The following is a 21,701-nucleotide window of genomic DNA, read 5'->3' on the forward strand; positions in this document are numbered from 1 at the left end:
TATAGCATATCAGATATTTACATTACGATTCATAACAGTAGCAAAATTACAGTTATGAAGTAGCAATGAAAATAATTTTGTGGTTGGGGGGTCACCACAACATGAGGAGCTGTATTAAAGGGTTGCGGCATTAGGAAGGTTGAGAACCACTGTTAGAGCATGAGAGTTGAGCCCTGTGAGAGGCCAGAGAGCCCGTTGGCTTTGTTCCACCACGTGAGGATACAATGAGAAGTTGGCAGTCCACAACCCAGGAGAGGACTCGCGCCAGGACCCGACCAGGCTGCTACCCAGGCCTCATATTTCCCTGTTGCAGACTGTGAGAAATAAAGGTTTGTTGTTTAAGGCACACAGTCAATGTTAACTTGTTAGAGCAGCCCCAACAAACTAAGACAACCCCCACGTCGTGATAGGAGATATGTGAGAGGTTATATGTGAGGGATGGGAAATATTGTTGCAGCCACCATTGGAAAATGTAGTCTGCCACACACGCTTTCTAAAAATGCTAGGCTTATTAGCATGTATTAGCTTGTTCACACTGTTTTTAATAGGCTTGTTTGCACTATTTTTTCAGGTGAGTAAATTAAGCCCAGAAAGATTAAAGCGTCGCATCACCAACACCCATCATGTTCTGTGCCACCCCCTGGGGTCAGCGCACATCATAAGAAGCAGTAGAACTCCCGGTCAAACCACCACCCGAGGGGACAATTAGCATAGTAGGCTTTTATTATATAGGATAATAATTGTAAATAAATATACTTCCAAATCTCAGAGTTAAACTCTGTGAAGAAAGGGAGTAGAATGGTGGTTACCAGGCAATGGGGGAAATGGGGAAATATTGGTCAAAGAGTACAAGCTTTCAGTTATAAGATGAGCTAGAGGCCCGGAACACGAATTCGTGCATGGGTGGGGTCTCTCGGGGTGGCCTGCAGAGATCGGGCCCCAGCTCGCACCTCCAGCCTCGCAGCCTCGCAGCCCTGCCTGGCACCCCACCTTGGCCTGGTGCCGCCCCCTCACCTGCTCCGACATCCTGCCTCCAGGATGACTGATCCGGGCCGGGCTCCTCGCCTGGCTCCCTCAGCACCTGGGAGCTGGGTGGCAGGCTTGCCCCCCACCTCCACCACTGGTCACCGTCTGCAGGGTGATCAGTGGGGTGATTGGCAGAATTATTTGTTATTAAACAGACTAAATCAGTAATACTGTGTGCTTCGATGGCAACTTTGTTTGAAGAATTCACATTATTACCATTGTCTTATTATAGGACAGATTGCAAATCAATCTACCACTATTGGTTGAAAGCAAATATATACAGACCACAGTTCCAGATATGATCAGTGGAATTCAAGAAATGAAAATGCTTCTACCCTTCCTTCCATCTTTCCATTATAATTTCTTCTTTGCTCAGGGGTTATTAAGACACCCCTTAATTTCTAAGCAAAATAAGACTTTTTCAGTTATTTTTATACAGTTGATTTCTAACTTAATTGCATGATAATGTAGCCTCTGGTACCAATACTTTGAAATTTGCCAAGCCTAGCTTTAAGACTGAGTGTAAATGGTCAATTTTCATAAAGGTTTCAGTGTGTTTAAAATAATGTGTATTCTCCAATGTTCTAATATGTCCATTCGATCAAGCTTAATAATTGTGCTTTTCAAATATTCCATCTCCTACTGATTTTTTTGTGTTTGACCTATCCATTATTGAAACCAGTGATTCTGGTACCAAAACCATCAACAATACTTTGGAACTTGTTAGAAGTGGAAATTCTGAGACTCCACCTTCAGCCTTTTTTTTTTTAATCCTCACCCAAGGACGTGCTTTTTGTTGATTTGAGAGAGGAAGGGAGAAAGAGAGGGAGGAGGGAGGGACATCGTTATGAGATAAGAAACACCCTTGCTTCCCTCACTTGCCCTGACCAGAGATGGAACCTGATACCTGGGTATGTGCCCTGACCCAGAATCAAACCTGTGACCTTTCAGTGTACAGGAGGACACTCTAACCAACTGAGCCACACCAGCCAGGGTTACCTTCAGCCTGTTACATCAGAAGCTCTGGAGGTGGGCCCAACAGCCTGTTTTAATAAGCCTCCCATGGGTTCTGATGTATACTGAAGTTTGAAAACCAGTGCATTAAGCAATCCCTCTGTGATGGGGGCTTTGTCAGTTTCTCCTTGTAGATTTGCCAATATGTGCTTTGTATACTTTAATTTTTTCTTATTAGGTACATAGCAACTATTAAAATGTTATTTATTTTTGGCGAATTGAATATTTTTATCATTATGAAATGACACTCTTTTTTAAAATATATTTTTATTGATTTTTTCAGAGAGGAAGGGAGAGAGATAGTTAGAAACATCGATGAGAGAGAAACATCGATCAGCTACCTCTTGCACATCTCCTACTGGGGATGTGCCCGCAACCCAGGTACATGCCCTTGACCGGAATCGAACCTGGGACCTTTCAGTCCGCAGGCTGACGCTCTATCCACTGAGCCAAACCGGTTTCAGCAGAAATGCCACTCTTTATCTGTATACTTTTTGTGTTAGAGTCAGTTTTTCCTGAAACTAATATATTAGTATCTTTACTAGCTTCTTTTTCTATTGTTTAGTATTGGCCTGGGGTATTTTTTCCCCATTCTTTGTCTTTCAGTATGTCTGTATAATAATGATGTTTATACATCTCTTGACATAGCATATAGCTGGATTTTGTTTTATTTTGCAAACTGGCAATCTTTGACTTTTCATTGGAATTTAGTCTATTTGCCTACTGGAATATTTGGATTTATTTATATCAAATTACTATGTCACTTAATGGTACTTTGTTTCCCTTTCTTGCCTTTTGATTTGGCTATGTTTTTTTCTCCTCTACTTATTTGGAAGTTATATACGCTATATCTATTCTTTTTTTTTTTTGGTAGGTTACTTTTTTAAAAAAACTTAATTGTTGAAAATATTACATATGTTCTCTTTTCTCCCCCATTGACCTCTTCTAGCTTGCCCCCACCCCTGCCCAGGCCTTCACCACACTATTATCTGTATCTTGGGGTTATGCATATATACATTCCACTATGTCTATTCTTTTATGGTTGCCATGCAAACTTAAAGTTAAAAAATGTCTTCATTCTCCCCAAATAATACAAGAACCTTAGAATACTTGAACTGTAACTCCTCCATTTTATATGCTTTTGTCTAGTAATTTAATTCTAGCTTGCTTTTTCTCTCCCATAAAGTAGATAAATTTATTAATGTTACATGCAGTTGATTGTTTAGAAATGCCTAGGGTCAAATTCATGTGCATGACCTGTGCAGTCACATGGGACCCCTGCTCAGAAGGGCCCCATGCCTGATTTCATGCTCTGCTGTTGCCATCTTGAAATATTTTTAAAATGAGCTTTATTCTTTTTTAAAAAAAAATTTTTTATTGATTTCAGAGAGGAAGGGAGAGGGAGAGATAGAACAGTGGTGGGCAACCCCTGGCATGCGTGCCAAACATGGCACGCCAGTAACTTTTGCTGGCACGCGAAACCCTCTCTTATAATCTTCCATTTACAATTTTTTTCTTAATATCAACTTTTTTATTTTTCAGATAAATTCAGTGTAAGTGCATCTTAGTTAAATAAATAATTTTACATAACAAGTTATCTTAAAGACCATAGACATGGATTGATGAGAAAGGGGAAGAGCAATTTCTATGCCTCTGCCTTAACTCTCCCTGCCTTCCTAGATCCGACCAGTGTTTTGGTTTCATCCACATACACTTGTGAATCTTTGTTCTCAGTGATGAATTTTGTTAAGTCTCGTAATAGGAGACTTACATCTATTTTAATCTATTTTAATAGATGAAAGTAGTTGCTTGTGCATACCTCTGAAGGTCACGAAATATAAACCTGATGTAAAATCTGTCATCAGTGATGCAGCAGCAAAAGTCCCACTGATAATATCAAACAGAGTCATAAAGTTTTCTGTCAGACTATCAGTGTACATGTACACATTAAAAAATAAATGTATTTTTCATCATCATATATTGTGTTTTTGTCGCTCGAATGAATTTACCATTTCTTCAAGTTTCTTCACATACGTACACCTTAAGAGATATCAAGTAAGCATAACATGTTCTCAAAAAATTAAGGTTGGCACGAAGAAGAATTTTGAGTCAGGATTTTGCTGGTTTTGGCACGCACTCACAAAAAGGTTGCCCACCCCTGAGATAGAAACATCAATGATGAGAGAGAATCATTGATCGGCTGCCTTCTGCACACCCGCTACTGGGGTTCGAGTCACAACCAGGAATCAAACTGAGACCTCCTGCTATGGCAGTCCTATAAAACTAATACATTATAGGGAGTTATCAACTGGGAGAGAACATGAAAGAGTTTTCTGGGGTACTAAAAAATGTTTGTATCTTGACCTGAGTAGTGTTAACATGGTGTACACATACTTAAAAATTCATGGAGCTACACTTTTATGTACACTTTAAGTTATACCAATTTTTTAAAGTAGATAAAAAGGAAACCAAACAGAAAAAACATAGTGCATACAATAAAATAAAGTAAAATGAGGCTACTGAAAGAGATTATCTCTTATATGCCTCTAAACCTAAAGATTCTCTCCTTTTATCGATTGATTTGAGAAAGATAAAGAGAGAGAAAGGTCCATTTTGTTGTTCCACTTATTTATGCACTCATTGGTTGATTCTTGTGTGGGCCCTGTCTGAGGATTGAACCCACAACCTTGGCATAGCAGAATGACACTCTAACCAACTGAGCTACCTGGCCAGGGCCCTAAAGATTCTTAATAAGAGCTTCTGTTTTAGTAGAAAAACAATGGAATCCCCACAGGTGAGGATTAACATTTTTATTTTATTTTTTTAAAGAGTAGTTCAGGTCCAAACTCTGCTGATCCAGAAGCTGAGTCTGGTAATAAACCCTGAGGTGATACCACCTAGAGGTAGGTCTCATTCTAATTTTTTCAGTCAGGGTCCAGTTGTAACTGGGAACTATTTTTAAACATAAAGGATATAAGAGAATTAGGTGCTTACAAAGGGAAACATTTTGAGTGCCAGGAGAAGCAGACACTAGTCCCGTTTCCAGGGATGACTCGTAGGAAGAACAGCACCGTAGAACTAGCTGGCCAGAGGACGCGGCCTCTGCACAGTCTGGAGCACAGTATGGAGACCGCGGTGATCGCGACGTCTCTGCTGCCACACGTGGTGGTTGTCGGCTCACTCCGTGCCTGTCAGCTGTCCAATGCCTTGCCTCTTGCTACCAGCAAAGCTAAGAATTGAAGAAAAAAACCAACACCCCACCCCCATACTTGGTAGTGGAAAATACTAGAAGTGCTATCACATAGCCTTTGTCGCACTCCCACCTTTAAAGCATACAAAATGCATCTAACTTGTGGACATTGTATCACAACTACAAGGGAGTCTTAAACGTGCAGTTTGTAACTTTTCAGACTCTGAGTATACGAAGGGAAAGTGGAAGGCACTGGAAATGGGGGTTGAATTATGAATTATATTCTGTATAATTCAGCCCTTTGGCTACTCGATAGCCATACTTAACCTTCTAAACAACAGAAAGAGCAAAAACAACCTGTCCTACCTAACAGGATGCAGTTACCCTTCCTAATAAAAAGATGTGAAATCTCTCACGAGAAGGGTAGGTTCGAACTCTTAAGAATCATTGCATCCATCTCAGGGTGCTGCTCATTCCTCATTTTATTTAGTCCCAATCCTACCATCATATTCTATAAGCAGGGGGCTAAATTATGAAGTTAACCACAAACACATAGTACGCAAAGAAGGAGAAAGGAAGAAGAAAAATGATGGGAAATGGTTTCATGTGTATAAATATTGTACCCAAGACAGGACATGAGTGCATGTATTTATTTGGGAGGCGATCCTACAAAGGAGGAATAAAAGAGTGGGGTGTGTGAGGCAGGAAAGGTGGAAATACAATAGAGTATGTGCCCTGCCTGCTGTGACTCAGTTGGTTGGAGGGTCAACCTGTGCACCATAGGGTCCTGAGTTCAATTCCCGATCAGGGCACATACCCAGGTTATGGGATCAATCCCTGGGCAGGGCACATTCAGGAGGCAACCAATCAATGTTTCTCTCACATTCATGTTTCTCTCTCCCTCTCTCCCTCTCTTACTTCCCCCCTCCCCCACTTCCTCTCTAAAGTCAGTGATAGAATCCATTATTGAGCTGGTTACCACTGGGAGTAACTGGAGCTCATTCCACTGGGAATCCGCTGAGGCACAGATCAAATGCAACTCCAAGTTCTCCCTCTGAAGAATGAAGATGGGCATTTATCCAACAATTCCAACCCCCCAGGGTAGAGAGTTACCCCACGGCATTAATGCCTCTCCCGGCCTGGGCTGCCCTGTGCATGGGCTGAGCAGACGCTAACAACTTCAGAGAAAGCCGTAAGCAGGAAAACAGAGAAACACTCGCAGTGAGGCACTGCCTGCAAGCAAAGGAATTGTTTACGAGGGGACCTGTTTACAATAACTGCAGATGAATCAAAGAGCACCAATATATAAACAGAAAGGAAAAATATATGGGTTGCTACTACAGGTCATATTTCTGCTACAGGTCCTAAAACCATAGCTGATACTTATAATTTGCTTCTTCGTTACTCATTCCATGTTCCCTTTGCCCTCAACTGGTTTGGTTCTTACCTAGTAAAATGCTCCAAACTAATAGCTAGTAAAACGCAGTTTTTAGGCGCCTGGCTCTGGAGTTATATTTTCTGGGTTTGAAGCCCAGCTCTGCCGCTTGTTAATTCTGTGACCTTGGTCATGTCATTTCATCTCTCTGTGCCTCGATGCTCATCTGTAAAACAAAGATAATGAAAGTGTCTCCAGCATAGGGTTATTGCGGGCATTCGATGAGTTGATAAATGTGAAATGCTTAGAAGAGTCAATGACACATAGTCGATGCCATGTAAGCTGTTGTTTACTTCCTGAGAAGTCCCGCCTGTATAAGGTAGCTTAGCCTTCCATTAACATTTATCACCGGCATGGCACACAGAGGCAACCCAGAGGCCTCCCTAGATTCCAGAAAAACTCCTTTTTTTGGTCCCCTATATTGCTAGCGGCAACACTATATATCCTTGATGATAAAGATCAATCATCTAGGAAGTGCAGTGGCCCTGTATTAGGCAATAGTGAACTAGACACTGGACTGCTATTGCAAAAAACACCCAAAAGTCTTCACCACCCATGCTCAGTAGTAGACGTTACAGACAGATGACCTCTACCTCACCTCTACCTTTCATATCGTGATCATACACATCTTGCAAGAGCCTAGCTGTTGTCAATATTTTTAAGGTACTTATCGTTAGAGATGCCTTCTGAAATATTTATAGGCACAAAGAAATGACATCTTAAATTTGTTTTTTAAAATTCCAACAACAAAAAAGTGGAGAGGGATAGATGGAACAAGAGTGGCAAAATGTTGATCATTGTTGAAGCTGGATGTAGGATCCAAAATATTAGCCTTCCGACTTTTGTAAATGTTTGTAATGTCCATCCTGAAGGTATGGACTTCTTATCTGAAAGCCACAAAAAAGTCTGGGAATCTAATTTTTACCGTTCCAGCCTTTGCTAACCAGGAAAGCTCACTGGAAGGAAATCAAGTGCTAGGAAGGATGGAGGTCAAGTGCTAAGCCATGATGTTACCACTTACATGAAACACAAGAGTCGATACATAAATTAGAAAGCCTTTGTCCCATGACAGAGACCATCTCTCCAGTAAGTATTTATTTCTGTATTTCACAGATATAATTATAAGTCTTGGATAGTGCTAAAGGTTACAAATTTCTGGGTTATTAACCAGCACTAAGAGTAGTCTGAGCACAGTGTTTGTTAGCAAAAAACACAGGTGATGTCCACGGCAGGAGTTAAATAACCCATGCATTGATTCTTCTTGGGTTTTTGTGTTGTTGTTGTTGTTTTAAAGTATGTTTTATTGATTTTTAGAGAGAGAGAGAGAGAGAGAGGAAGGGAGGGGGGAACAAAGGGAGAAAAATCAATCGGCTGCCTCCTGCACACTCCCCACCGGACTGAGCGCACAACCAGGAACTGAACTGGTGATGACTTGGTATCTGGAGTAACACTCAAACAACTGAGCCACACCAGCCAGAGCCGATTCTTCTCAAAGTCAACAAACTTTTAGCCCCCTTTCTGTTTATCTCAATCTCACTGGGGAATAACTGAGGCACCTCTACTGGAAATGTCAACGGGAAAGACATCACGAAGAAAAATGCATAAGGAAGCTAGGATCATTACATAGAGTTGTCCCACATAAAATTTACATTGTACACTATTGCATTATTGTTCAAATACTGAAGTGCTTTTGAAAGAGTTTCCAAGCAGGAGTAAAAAAAAAAGAAGAGGTTTGAACATTTAGGAGGTAATGGAACATCATTTAAAAGTACTGCTTTTGAAAAGTAAGGAGGTAAGCACTTGAGAAATTTGTGCATATAGCACTGAGTGCATGTAAAGATGATATTTTAAGATCAAGAATAAACTAAAAGTCTTATTTAACTGCTGACAGTTTTAAAAAGTATTGAAAAACTATAGTAGCACAAAAAATTGAAAAGGCAATACAGTGCCTTCCTGTCTCAATTGCATAGGTACTGTCCCCTAACGTTTCTTATGATTACCCTCACAAGCTCAACCCACTTGTCAGCAAAAATTAAATGGCAGAGTTATAGTGCTATTATTACTGAGATGCTGCCCACTTTTACAAAACACTTTTCAAGACATTCCCTAATGCACTACAGTGTATTGTTATAAATAATTAAAATAAAATAAATTCAGAACAGCTAAATAATTTAAACACTTGTCAAAATAAATCAACTAAGAATATTTTTAGACTTAATATATTTTATTTTCGTGCTTTGATTTACTTGCTTTCCCATTATCAGATAAATTAAAATTAATAAAACAGTTAAACTTGCCCTGGCCAGTGTGGCTCAGTTGGTGGAGCATCATCCCATGCACAGAGAGATCTCCGGTTCAATTTCCAGTCAGGGCATATGCCCAGGTTGCAGGCTTGATCCCCTGTATGGAGGGAGCAGGAGGCAGCCGAATGATGTTTATCTGTCATTGATATTTCTCTCTCTCTCTCTCCCTCCCTTCCTTCCTTTCTCTCTAAAACCAATAAAAACATATTTTTTAAAGTTAAACTTTGAACTTATATATGCAAAATAACATCATGCTGACTGTCCTGCAAAACTCAATTGTTAGAAAACAAATTGAAATGCATCAACAAAAAGGCTTATAAAGTTTGAAGTTTTAATGGATTTCTACAAGTTATGAGTGGCCCAATTCAAATAGCAGTATTCTCTCCCTATAAGTACACATTTTCACAGACCATAGGTCCCAATTTTTGGTTTAATGTATGCAGTGCTTAGGCTCAAGACATTAGTATGTATATAGTATATATATGTATATATATTGGCATCAAGAACTTAGAACTTTATTGGCAAAATATAACATCTAATCTAATAAAAGAGAAACATTCAAATTGACTGTACCTTCGCTATGCCCCAAGCCATGCCCACCAACCACTCAGAGCGACTATATGCAAATTAACCCAACCAAGATAGCGGCCAGCAGTCATGGAGCTGGAGCAAGCAGGAGGCTTGGTTGCCCTGGCGATGGAGGAAGCCAAGCTTCTCGCCTTCCTTGGCCATCTGTGGCCTCCGCTAAAGGCAACAAAGTTTCAATTATAGAAGATAAATAAATCCCAGATACCTGCTTCCAGCCAGCCTCCACTGGGAGCTTGGGTGGCTCCAGGCCATAGCCAGCCTGGAAACAGCCATCAGCCATTCATCCAGACTTGCCAGGCACCCCAGCAGGACACCCTTCCCTCCCTGAAGGGGGTGTGGCCAACCTGAAAATGGCCCTCAGCCCCTCACCCAGGCTGGCCAGGCTCCCCAGTGGGACCCCCACCCTGATCCAGAACACCCTTCAGGGCAAACCAGGCAGCCCCCACCCATGCACCAGGCATATAATAAAAGGGTAATATGCAAATTGACCCTCACAGCAGAATGACTAGGAATGACTGGTCACTATGACACACACTGACCACCAGGGGGCAGACGCTCAATGCAGGAGCTGTCCCCTGGTGGTCAGTGCGCTCCCACAGGGGGAGCTCTGCTCAGCCACAAGCCAGGCTGATGACTGCCAGGACAGCAGTGGTGGTGGGAGCCTCTCCTGCCTCCTCAGCAGCGCTAAGGATGTCCGACTGCAGTTTAGGCCTGCTCCCCACTGGCAAGTGGACATCCCCTGAGGGCTCCCGGGCTGCCAGAGGGATGTCTGACTGCCAACTTAGGCCCGATCCCCTGGGGAGCAGGCCTAAGCCAGCAGGTGGACATCCCCCGAGGGGTCCCAGACTGCAAGAGGGCACAGTCCAGGCTGAGGGACGCCCCCCACCCCCAGTGCAAGAATTTTTGTGCACCAGGCCTCTAGTGTATAATAAAAGTTGACTAACAAAGTAAAACAATAAATATCAAGCGCCATACATTCTACAGAGATTCAGAATTAGGTGAGATGATTCCAGGCTCAGAGAAGACTTCCTAGGGGGGAAATACCCTTTATTCCCAAGCTTTAAATTATGGTTAGGATCTTGAACAGGTGAGAAGTAAGAGAGCATTTGGAAGCAATGTGAAAAGTAGAATATTATGTGTGACCATGGAAGAATAAGCAAAAGATCCTGGCTGTAACAAACAGAATACCTACTTGCCTCAATCCAAAGAGGTCTCCTCTAAGGCATATGGTTTTAAGACTGTCAAAAATTAATGACAAAGAAAGAATTCTCAAGGCAGCCAAGGAAAAGAAGAAAGTAATCTATAAAGGAAAGCCCATTTGGTTACATTGGACTTCTCGGTAGAAACTCTACAAACCAGAAGAGAGTGGAACCAGATATTCAAACTGTTGAGAGAAATTACCAGCCAAGGTGATCTGTCCAGCAAAGTAATCCTTTAGAAATGAAAGTGAGGCCCGACTGGAGGCTGGAACCGAGCGGGTGCCATGGGTGAGACCCCTGCGAGGTCTGAGAGTCACTGGAGCAGCCACAGCCACCATGGGGCCCTGGGAGAACCAGAGCTCTTATGTGGCGCCCAGAGGCGGTGGCCTCGGATCCCCCAGTGCCCGTGGGACGGAGGTGAAGTTGGGGGCCTTGGTGCTCCTGCTGGTGCCTCTCTCATCTGCAGTCTGGTGCCCATGTGTCCTTTGCTCGCCCGGAACTAACCCTGAAGCCCTGAGCCTTCCGCCAGAAAGCGCTGAGCCTGGTAAGCTGCTTTGCTGGGCGTGTGTTTCCGGTCACCTGTCTCCTGGCCCTGCTGCCTGACTACCTGTCTGCCATGGATGAGGCCCTGGCAGCCCTGCGTGTGTCGCTCCAGTTTCCCCTACAAGAGTTGATCCTGGCCGTGGGCTTCTTCCTGGTCCTGATGATGGAGCAGATCACGCTGGTTTACAAGGAGCAGTCAGTGCCACCACCTCGAGAGGAGACCAGGGCGCTGCTGGGAACAGTGAATGGTGGGCCACAGCACTGGCACACGCAAAGCTTCCCACAGGCAAGCGGAGCTCTGGCAGCTCCCTCAGCCCTGCGTGCCGGTGTACTGGTCTCCTCCCTGGCTCTGCACTCAGTGTTCGAGGGGCTGGCAGTGGGACTGCAGCAAGACCGGCTCGGGCCATGGAGCTGTGTCTGGCTTTGCTGCTCCATCAGGAAAGCTGGCCCTCAGCTTGTCCCTGAGGCTGCTGCAGAGCCACCTGCGAGCAAAGGTGGTGGTTGGCTGTGGCATTCTCTTCTCATGCACGACACCCCTGGGCACTGGGCTGGGTGCAGCTCTGGCAGAGTCAGCCGGCCCACTGCACCAGCTGGCCCAGTCTGTGCTAGAGGGCATGGCAGCTGGCACCTTTATCTATATCACTTTCTTGGAAATCCTGCCCCAGGAGCTGGCCACTTCCCAGCAGAGGATCCTCAAGGTCATTCTGCTCCTATAAGGCTTTGCTCTATTTACTGGCTGACTCTTCATCCAAGTCTAGGGTGCTCCAAGAGGGGCAGGGGAGATTGGGTACCAGGTGCCCTTGACCCACCTCCCCTCCTCAGGAATGGGGAAGAGAAGTATTGAGGACCAAAGAGTTCTCTGAGAGGTGGGATGGAGCCTTTGGAACAATCTGACCAATGGGAAAGAAGTAGGTAGACAAAAGCCTGGTCCCCAGGCTCAAGGGACAAGGCATGGTCAAATCACTAGACACATGGTCAAGAGACATTAGTATTAAGGAAGACTCTGGGTGCTAGAATCTGGCAGACACTACACAGGGACAAGCTGACACTGGGGAGGCTAAAATTGGGTACTGTACCCAGATGCTTGGGATGGAAGTAGAGAGGACACAGGCCCAGAGTCAGCAGTTCTCTTGTTTCTAGCCCATTTCATCCCTCTGTCGTTTGGAGTGGATCCCTCCTAAGTTTCTCAGCTCCTACTCTCACATCTATCCCCCTCTTCCTTTCTCCCAAGACACTAGTGCCAAGTGGCCTCTTCCTGCCAGTTTTGGTACCTTCTCTGGCTTCTCCAGTTCTGCTCACTCTATTTTTAAAGTGCCAAATAAAATGCCTCCCTGTTTCTCAAAGCACACTGATGGACTGAGCCCTGCTCAGCACCTCAGTGAAGGGGTCCTCTTGCTCCTTATTTTAGTCTGGGGTGGGGCAGAAACGTTTGCTGAGTTGGGGTGGAAGGAGGGTTGGCAGACCCACGGGCCCTACCACTACTGCATCCTAGGATCAGTGACATGGATATGGTGCCCCATACCCAGATGACAAACATTGAGCTGCCAACATTTTTTAGACCCATAGGAGCCCAAGGAGGGAAGGGGAATGTTCACCCTCAGGGTTATCTGGGGGGGAGGGAGGGGGTAGGGCTGTGCACAGCGCCATAGTCTCTGGAATCTATTCTACTTCTGATATGTTTTGGGACATGTTTCCCAAATAAAAGATGTTTCTCTAAAAACAACAACAACAACAAAAAGAAAGTGAAATGAAGTACTCAAGGGGTTATTCTACCAGAAACAAAGAACAAAAGGTCACAGAACTACAAGTATGATCACCAGCAAACCTACAGCATAAACGGATAATTTGTGACAACAACATAAAGGCAGAGGAAGTAAAGGTCTGAATTTGCAAAGGAGGATGAAGATCAGATGCATTCAAAAGAAAAAGCACTACTATATGTATGAAACTTTCTTTTTCATAGCCCAATGGTGATCATATATGACAAACCCAAAATTGAGACACATAGTTTAAAAAAAAGGGGAAACAGAGTAAAGAAGTATGAATACTACCAAACAAAAACACCAGACAGCAACACAAAGGAAAAGAACCAATGTGGGCAACAGAGCTACCAGAAAACAAAAGGTAAAACGGCTATGGGAAATTCTTATATATCAACAATTTCCCTAAACGTAAATGCACTGACTTCACCAATAAAGAGGCACAGAGTAGAGGTTGGATGAAAAAAATAAAACCCAACCATATGCTGCCTTCAGGAGACCCAACTAAGCTGCAAAGACAAAGTTAGACTCCAAGTGAAAGGGTAGAAAATGAATCTCCGAGCAAATAAGATCCATAGAAAAGCAGGTGTAGCCATACTTGTATCTGACAAAATAGATTTCAAGATAACAAGGGTAAGAAGAGACAAAGATGGACATTTCATAATTATAAAGGGAACACCACATCAAGAAGACATAACACATCTTAATATATATGCACCCAAGAGGGAGCACCAAAATATATAAAGCAACTACTCACAGAACTAAAGGAAGAAACTGACAGAAACACAATCATAGTTGGGGACCTTAATACTCCATGGACAGCTCTACATAGATCATCCAAACAGAAAATCAATAAAGAAATGTCTGCCTTAATGACACACTAGACCAAATGGACTTCATTGATATTTACAGAGCCTTTCATCCCAGAACATCAAATTATACATTCTTCTCCAGTGCACATGGAACATTCTCAAGGATAGACTACATGTTGGGTTGCAAAACTAGCCTCAAAAAATTAAAGAAGATTGAAATTATACCAAGCATATTCTCTGACCACAATGCTTTAAAATTAGAAATCACCTGCAAAAAGGAAGTAAAAAAAAAAACACCCCACAAATATATGGAGATTAAACAACATATTACTGAAAAATAATTGCATCAAAGAAGAAATACAAGGTGAGATCAAAATATAGAGAGAGCCCTAGCCAGTTTGGCTCGGTGTACAGAGTGTCGGCCTGAGGATTCAATGGTCACAGATTCGATTCCAGTTAAGGGCACATGCCGGATTTGAGCTCGGTCCCCAGTAGGGGGCGTGCAGGAGGCAACCAATCAATGATTCCCTCTCATCATTGATGTTTCTATATCTCTCCTCCTCTCCCGTCCTCTCTGAAATCAATAAAAATATATTTTAAAAAAAGAGAGAAAGACAAATGAGAATGACAATATGACATCAAAACCTCAGGGATGGAGAGGTTGGAAGACAGTGGCAGAATAAGAGGATCTTTCTGCCATCTCCTCCCAGAATCTAACTGGAATTAAAATAAAACCGGGGAGTAGTCACCCTGAAATGCCGGCTGGGGATTGACTTTTACCTCCCCTTCCCCCCAACCCAAAAAGAGACTTTTCAAAAAGGAAGGACAGAAACCACATTGAGACTGGAAGGAAGGATGGGATCCCAGGAGGCGCTGGCCAAGCTCTCAGGAGCTATAGGCCAATGGTAAGGAGGGTTCCCCCAGAGAGAGGGGGGCTGGAACCCCAGAAGGGCACCCCAGCTGGGACAGCCAGCTTCGACCACAACTGCCATGCGGCGACCAGTGGCAGGGCTTCTACTGGACAGAGAGCTGAGCGACTCTGCAACAACTGGTCACAGAACGGAGCTCCCCGGGGAGGCAAAGCCACTGCTTTTGAGGGACTGGCCCACAGGATCTTCGTTCGCAGCCACTCACTCTAGGTTTTTGCGGAGGGAGGGTGGTGTGGACTGGAACTGCCTGAGGAGAGACGGGCGTGCAGGGAGTTGGGGACAGTGACTGGGAGGATGGCTGCAAGGATGCCTGTGCTGAGTCATCCATTGACATCCTGAGAGCGACAAGCCCCTCCCAACACCTGAAGCCTGGGGAAAGGCAAATACCCTACCCCTTACCCCCTCCCCAGCTTGCCCCACCTTAAGAATTACCGCTCTGGAATCCAGCTTGCCCAATTCTGCGCCACAAACTCAGCTGAGGCGTCAGCAGCCTCAGGGAGCAGCAGTCTCGGGCAGTGTCTGTGGTTGGCTGTGGGGCCCAGACACCCCCCCACAATCCCAGGAACCTGGCTGGAGCTTCCCTCTCACAAAAGAGCTGAGAGGAACTCCTGGCTTCCAGTAGACCCAACTGGACTCCCTAAGAGTGTCTCCGTGTGGCCCGGTGGAGGACAGGGAAATAGTGCAGGCACACACCCTCCACCTGCCTTAGGGCCCTGTGTTGACAAAAAGCCAGCCTGGGAGCTCAGCTCGGCTCCTCCCGGGGAGAGCAAGCCCAGTGAAAGCCACCACAAGCTGTGGGCCACTTGAAGCTTTGAACAGGATGCTGAGAACCAAACTTGGACAGCTTCTGACATTGGCTGCCACAAAAGTCCTCCCCAGAGACCCCAAATCAGCACATAAAAGCAGGGTCCAAAGGGAAACCTAGCAGGCACTAAAATCTGCCCAGATGAACTTCAGCTGTTTGGTTTTGGGGGTGTTCTTTAGTCAATATTTTCTTTAGTTTCTCTTTCGCTTTCTCTCTCTCTCTCTCTCTCTCTCTCTCTCTCTCTCTCTCCCTCTCTCTCTCTCTCTGTCCCTCTCTCCCCTCTCCCCTCTTCCTTCTCCCCTAGACGGTGTTGCTCAGTTGATCAGGTGTTATTCAATGCACGAAATGATTGTTAGTTCAATTTCCAGTCAGAGTTTCGGGCTCAAGCCCCAGTAGGGGGTGTGCAGGAAGCAGCTGATTGATGTCTCCCTCTCATGTGAATGTTTTTTTTTTCTCTCTCTAAAAATCTATTTTAATCTTTAAAAAATATCCTATATAATAAAAGGCTAATATGCAAATGGACCAAACGGTGGAACGACCAGTCATCATGACGCGCACTGACCACCAGGAGGCAGACACTCAATGCAGGAGCTGCCCCCTAGTGGTCAGTGCACTCCCACAGGGGCAGCGCCGCTCAGCCAGAAGCCAGACTCGTGGCTGGCGAGCGCAGCAGAGGTGGCAGGAGCCTCTCCCACCTCCATGGCAGCACTAAGGATGTCCGACTGCTGGCATAGGGCTGCTCCCCACGGGCCTAAGCTGTCAGTTGGACATTCCCTGAAGGGTCCTGGACTGAGAGAGGGCACAGGCCAGACTTCCCCCCTACCCAGTCCACGAATTTCATGCACCAGGCCTCTAGTAAATAAATAAGTCCACTCTATGGCACTAATTTATCCTTCACCTCCAAATAAAAACTAAAGCCATGGACTTTTCAGGACATTCTTTTAGTCACTCCAGGTCACACAACACACACTCAATTCAATAATAAAAATAATCCTGTTTCATGATTCAAAAAGTTGTGGCTTCTCCTGTCCCCCAGCTCTGGCCTGTTGCAGTGAGAACGCTGCAATCAGGGAAGAGGGGGAAGGCAGTTCTGCCTCCTACATTGCCTAGAGCAGCGGTTCTCAACCTGTGGGTGGCGACCCCTTTGGGGGTCAAACGACCCTTTCATAGGGGTCGCCTAAGACCATCGGCAAACCCATATATAATTACATATTGTTTGTGTGATTCATCACTATGCTTTAATTATGTTCAATTTGTAACAATGAAAATACATCCTGCATATCAGATATTTACATGATGATTCATAACAGTAGCAAAATGACAGTTATGAAGTAGCAACGAAAATAATTTTATGGTTGGGGGTCACCACAACATCAGGAGCTGTATTAAAGGGTTGCAGCGTTAGGAAGTTTGAGAACCACTGGCCTAGTGCTTCTCCTTCTCCTCCCACATCTTGCCAATGCTGGGTTTTGGACATCCCAAGGTCTGAGTGCATGGAAAGAGAAGCAGAAAAATCCGTCCCTAACTGGCACTGTTGCAGTGATAAGGCAAAATGTTCTCTGGTCTCAGAGAAGGTTTTAAACCAGTTCTTTTTTCCTGGGCACGTTGGCAGATTTTGTGGGCTCTTCCTAACTCCCACGTCACCAGGAAGCTTTCACTTGTCAGTCCCTTGCCCTGGGTGCTTGCATCTGTACTCCAGCTGGTGGCTGCTCCTGCCACAGCCATCGGCATCCAATGGTACATCCACAGAGTCCTTCTGTATGGAACCGAAGACTTCCCTGCTGGCTCTCTCACATGCATGCTTTCCTTCTGATTTATAGAAAACACTCATCCTTTGCCCAAATGAAGTAGAGAAATACGGGTTATAAAAAGAAAGAAAAATTAAAAAATAAATGCAGGTGAGTCCCAACACATGAGCAACCTCTCCTTTGTTCTTGCATTGGAACAGATAGCCAGCAAGGCCTTCACTCTAGATTTCTCAGGGGGAGCTCAATATCCCCAAATTGCAGGGGGGTAAGTTTTGAGCTTTGTGAGTGGTCTTATTGGGGCCCTTTCCCTGCACTTGAGATGAGGGTAAGCATCTCAGGGGAGGGGGTTAGGAACTCACAGAACACTATCTGCTCTCTCCAAAACCCTCCTCTCCTCACTAGCAACCCATGGCTTTTTATATTCTCTTTATAGGGTTTTTTATATTCTCTATATAGGAGGAGTGTATGAGTTGAATGACCAGTTTTGGTGTGTCCCCTTGGAAATTTTTTAAATCTTAGTCAGAAGACTTACTTTGGAATATGTTCTTTGTTGTACTGGAGATTCAGTTGAAACTGCCATTATATCTTGTTACGTTTTGGCAAAAATTTACATTTAAATGATGGACTTTCACTACGCTAGATAATTTTTAAGGTTTCTTTCAGCTCTGAAAACTGTATGTGTGCCCTGGCTGATGTGGGTCAATTGGTTGAGGGTCATCCCATGCACCGAAAGTGAGTTGGTTTGATTTCCTCTCAGAGCACATGCTGGGGTTTTGGGCTTGATCCCCCAGTAGGGGGCATGCAGGAGGCAGGCAATCCATCTTTCTCTCTCACATCTATGTTTATCTATCTATCTATCTATCTATCTATCTATCTATCTATCTATCTATCATCATCTCCTTGCCTTCACTCTCTCTAAAAAATCAATTAAAAAAACATAATTTTTAAGTTTCATTGAGTTTAAATCGACATATATAAAAGACTAAGCAACCATCCAACTGGTAGCTATGACATGCAATGACCAACAGGGGGGCAGACGATCTGACCGGTAGCAATGAAGTGTACTGATCACCAGGGGGCAGACACTCAACACAGGAGCTGAAGAACTGGATGACTTGGCAACGGTGGTTCTCGGGTAACCGCCCTCTCCCAATCCAGGAGCCCTCGGGGATGTTGGAGAGCCAGTTTTGGCCCAATCCCCACAGGCCAGGCCAAGGGACCCCACCTGCCAGAGGGACCTCTGCTCACTCCACAGAAGCCCTTTGAGCCATGGAGCCACCCCAGGTGCCAGGGAGGGACCTCGGGAGGTTGGCTCCAGGGCGTGTCTGGCCCATCTCACTCAGTCCTGCCCCACTGGCCACCTTCTAATTAATTCCCTTTCAATGTGCACGAATCTGTGCACTGGGTCACTAGTAAATAAATAAAATAAAAACTGTATATGTACGGGTGGGGGCAGGTGTATTTCAAGAGGAGAGATAGAAAAGAGATACAAGCATGTGGGGTGATGTGATCAGGGAAGAGTGTAGCAGCCAGCCATGTAGATCCTGTTGACTGTCCCTGAACACCTCCAAGGACAGGCTGAAAGGATGACCAGACAAGATTTCAAAGAATGACTGGCCAGCCACCATCATCTGAAAATACTTTAAGTGGTTTGGTGGGTAAAAAAAACTTCTCTTTTCTCCATTTTGAGATCTTTAGGATGTTAGGGAAATGCAAGTCAATATGTTTAACTCTGGGGAGGACCATAATAGTGACTCTTTTATAATATGCCAGGTCTCCGTTTTTAATAAAAATAAATGGGCACTCTTTTGCAGTAATTCCATGAATGCATTATTGAAGAATGCAGGCTACATTCAGGTTGCCTATTCATAATGAAATGTTCCTTGGTAAAAATGTAGTAAAAGCTAAATCATTTCTTAAGGAATAATCAGAGCCCAAGCATTTAGCTCTGATGAGGTGAATAGGTCCTGCACACTCTTTGGTAGACTTCCAATCAGAAATAACTGGCATCTGAGAAGGCTTAGAATTGGAAGAGAGCCAATTCTTTCTCTTTTCTCTTCCTCAATAATATTGATCTCTGAACATATTTGTAAAGCAAAATCTTCTAAATGTTTTAGGCTTGGTTCTAGAGGAAAATTTTATTCTCCTTTCACAGTTCAGATAGTCCAATAAATTGCTTTCTTTAATGATCTTGAAATTCATTGTGATGATTTATATACCCTGACCTTTGATTCATTCAATTTCCAGTGATGGGAAAAGTGAGGTAAAGAAAAACTAGACAGATCGATCATCAAACTAGTCATCCTTAGCAAACTGTCAAGTTGACAGGTAAAAATTGCATATCGATGATTTAATTTACATCTCCTTGATTACTAGTGAGGTTAGACAGTTTTTCAGCGCTTAATGGCCATTATATTTCTTCATTTGTGAATAACCTGTTCATAGGTAGGATGGTCTTTTGATAAATCAGATAGCAATTTCCAGTGGGATAAAGACAAACTGGTCCCTTTCTTTTTAAATTTGCTCCTGCCCTAGCCAGTTTGGGTCAATAGACAGAGAGTCGGCCTGCAGAATGATGAGTCGTAGGTTCGATTCCGGTCAAGGGCACATGCCTGGGTTTCGGGCTCAATCCCCTGTGGGGGTGTGCAGGAGGCAGCCGATCAATGATTCTCTCTCATCATTGATGTTTCTAGCTCTCTCCCTCTCCCTTCCTCTCTGAAATCAATAAAAATATATTTAAAAAATTTTTTTTTAATTTGCTCCTTAACGATACTTACTGTTCCTGGAGGGGTAGATTACGGGCCTCTAGCCATAAAACAAAACAAAACACAAATACCAGCCTTCGTCTCAAATGTAAATCAGTTTTAGTGTTTTTGCTATAACTGATCTGCTCTCTATTTTCAGACAAGAAATGTTTCTAGAAACTCAACTGTTCTAAAAATAAATCCTTGAAAGAATTTGAATCCTTGATTCAATAAATCCTTGAAAGACAGATGCTAATGTTTAACTTATTTTTATCATAAACTTACACAAGCTAACTCTTTGAGTAACCGACATGTATTTTCACTTTGAATGGCTGAGATAGGCATTAGTTTCACCTAACGTAAAAACTGCCCATGTTAAGTTACAAAACTCCATGGGCTTTTGAAGACCCTTCCATCTATGTGCTAAAGTGAATTCCGAACTAGTTCCTGAGGATAACTACACTCCTAGTGCTTGGCAATGAGAATAACTGAATTCACATCACCTGTCCAAAGTGAGACAAATATTTTATGGAAGATTGACTGAATGGTCTCTTCTTCTTCTAATTTATGCTAAGATCTATTATTAGGAAAGACCAAGCCAGCAGAGAATTGGGCCCTGGCCTCTCAGCGTCTGTTCCTGCGGAACTAAGGTCAGGCATGACGTCACTGGCTTACACTGAGGGGCATTTGCAACTGGTTAAAGGCTCTGATAATGGCTAGCATTTTTTAGCAATAAAATATTTGCTGGAAGCCAATTCCAGCATGACAGCAGGGCTGAATCCTCTGGAGATGGCTGAGGGCATTTCCCCAAACCTGAAAAGGATGCATAAATGATTGCTTACTGCCAGACAGCTAAGGGTATCTCAATCTACATGTTATTGCCTCCTACTGGCCAAACACCTGAACAGCCACAGGCAAATCCCCCAATCTGACAATGGATTCTGTAAACCAAACCTGGCTCTTTGATGTGTATATCTACCTTGCCTTAGGACGATTTGTGTTACTAAACAGCAAGGGGTCCTGAGACAAGGGAGAATTTAGCTCCTTTAGTCTGGGACCTCAAGCCTGCAACCGAGGAGGTACATGCCCTTGACTGGAACCTAATCCAGGACCCTTCAGGCTTAGGGCCAACATTCTATCCCCTGAGCCAAACCACCTAGGTAGGGCAGCAATACAGTATTCTTTTTTTCATATGTTTTTATTAATTTCAGAGGGAAAGGGAAAGAAGGAGAGAGAGCTAGAAACATCAATAATGAGAGAGAATCGTTGATTGACCGGCCAGTACACCACCTTTAAATGCTTCCTTTGGGGCAGGTCTTGAGTGTCCGGTTGACGCTCAACCATTGAGCCACACTGGCCAGGCAGCAATAAAGTATTCTTAAATTATTGTATCTACATTGTTTTTTTATTTATTTTATTTTTTTAAATTAAATCTTTATTGTTCAGATTATTACAGGTGTTCCTATTTTTCCCGCATAGCTCCACTCCACTCGGTTCCCACCCCACCCTCTGCCCTTACCCGCCCCCCCGCACTGTCCTCATCCATAGGTGTAAGATTTTTGTCCAGTCTCTTCCCCCACCCCCCCCCCCCCTTCCGTGCCCCCC

General features: G+C 44.0%; 1 pseudogene; it reads left to right on the top strand.

Annotated features, from left to right (window-relative positions):
- The first annotated feature begins 11,014 nt into the window (after positions 1 to 11,014).
- LOC102762104 lies at positions 11,015 to 12,233 on the top strand (annotated as a pseudogene).
- The last annotated feature ends 9,468 nt before the right edge of the window (positions 12,234 to 21,701 follow it).

This window comes from Myotis davidii, unplaced genomic scaffold (genome assembly GCF_000327345.1).
Source record: "Myotis davidii unplaced genomic scaffold, ASM32734v1 scaffold1491, whole genome shotgun sequence".
Classification (NCBI taxonomy): Eukaryota; Metazoa; Chordata; class Mammalia; order Chiroptera; family Vespertilionidae; genus Myotis; species Myotis davidii.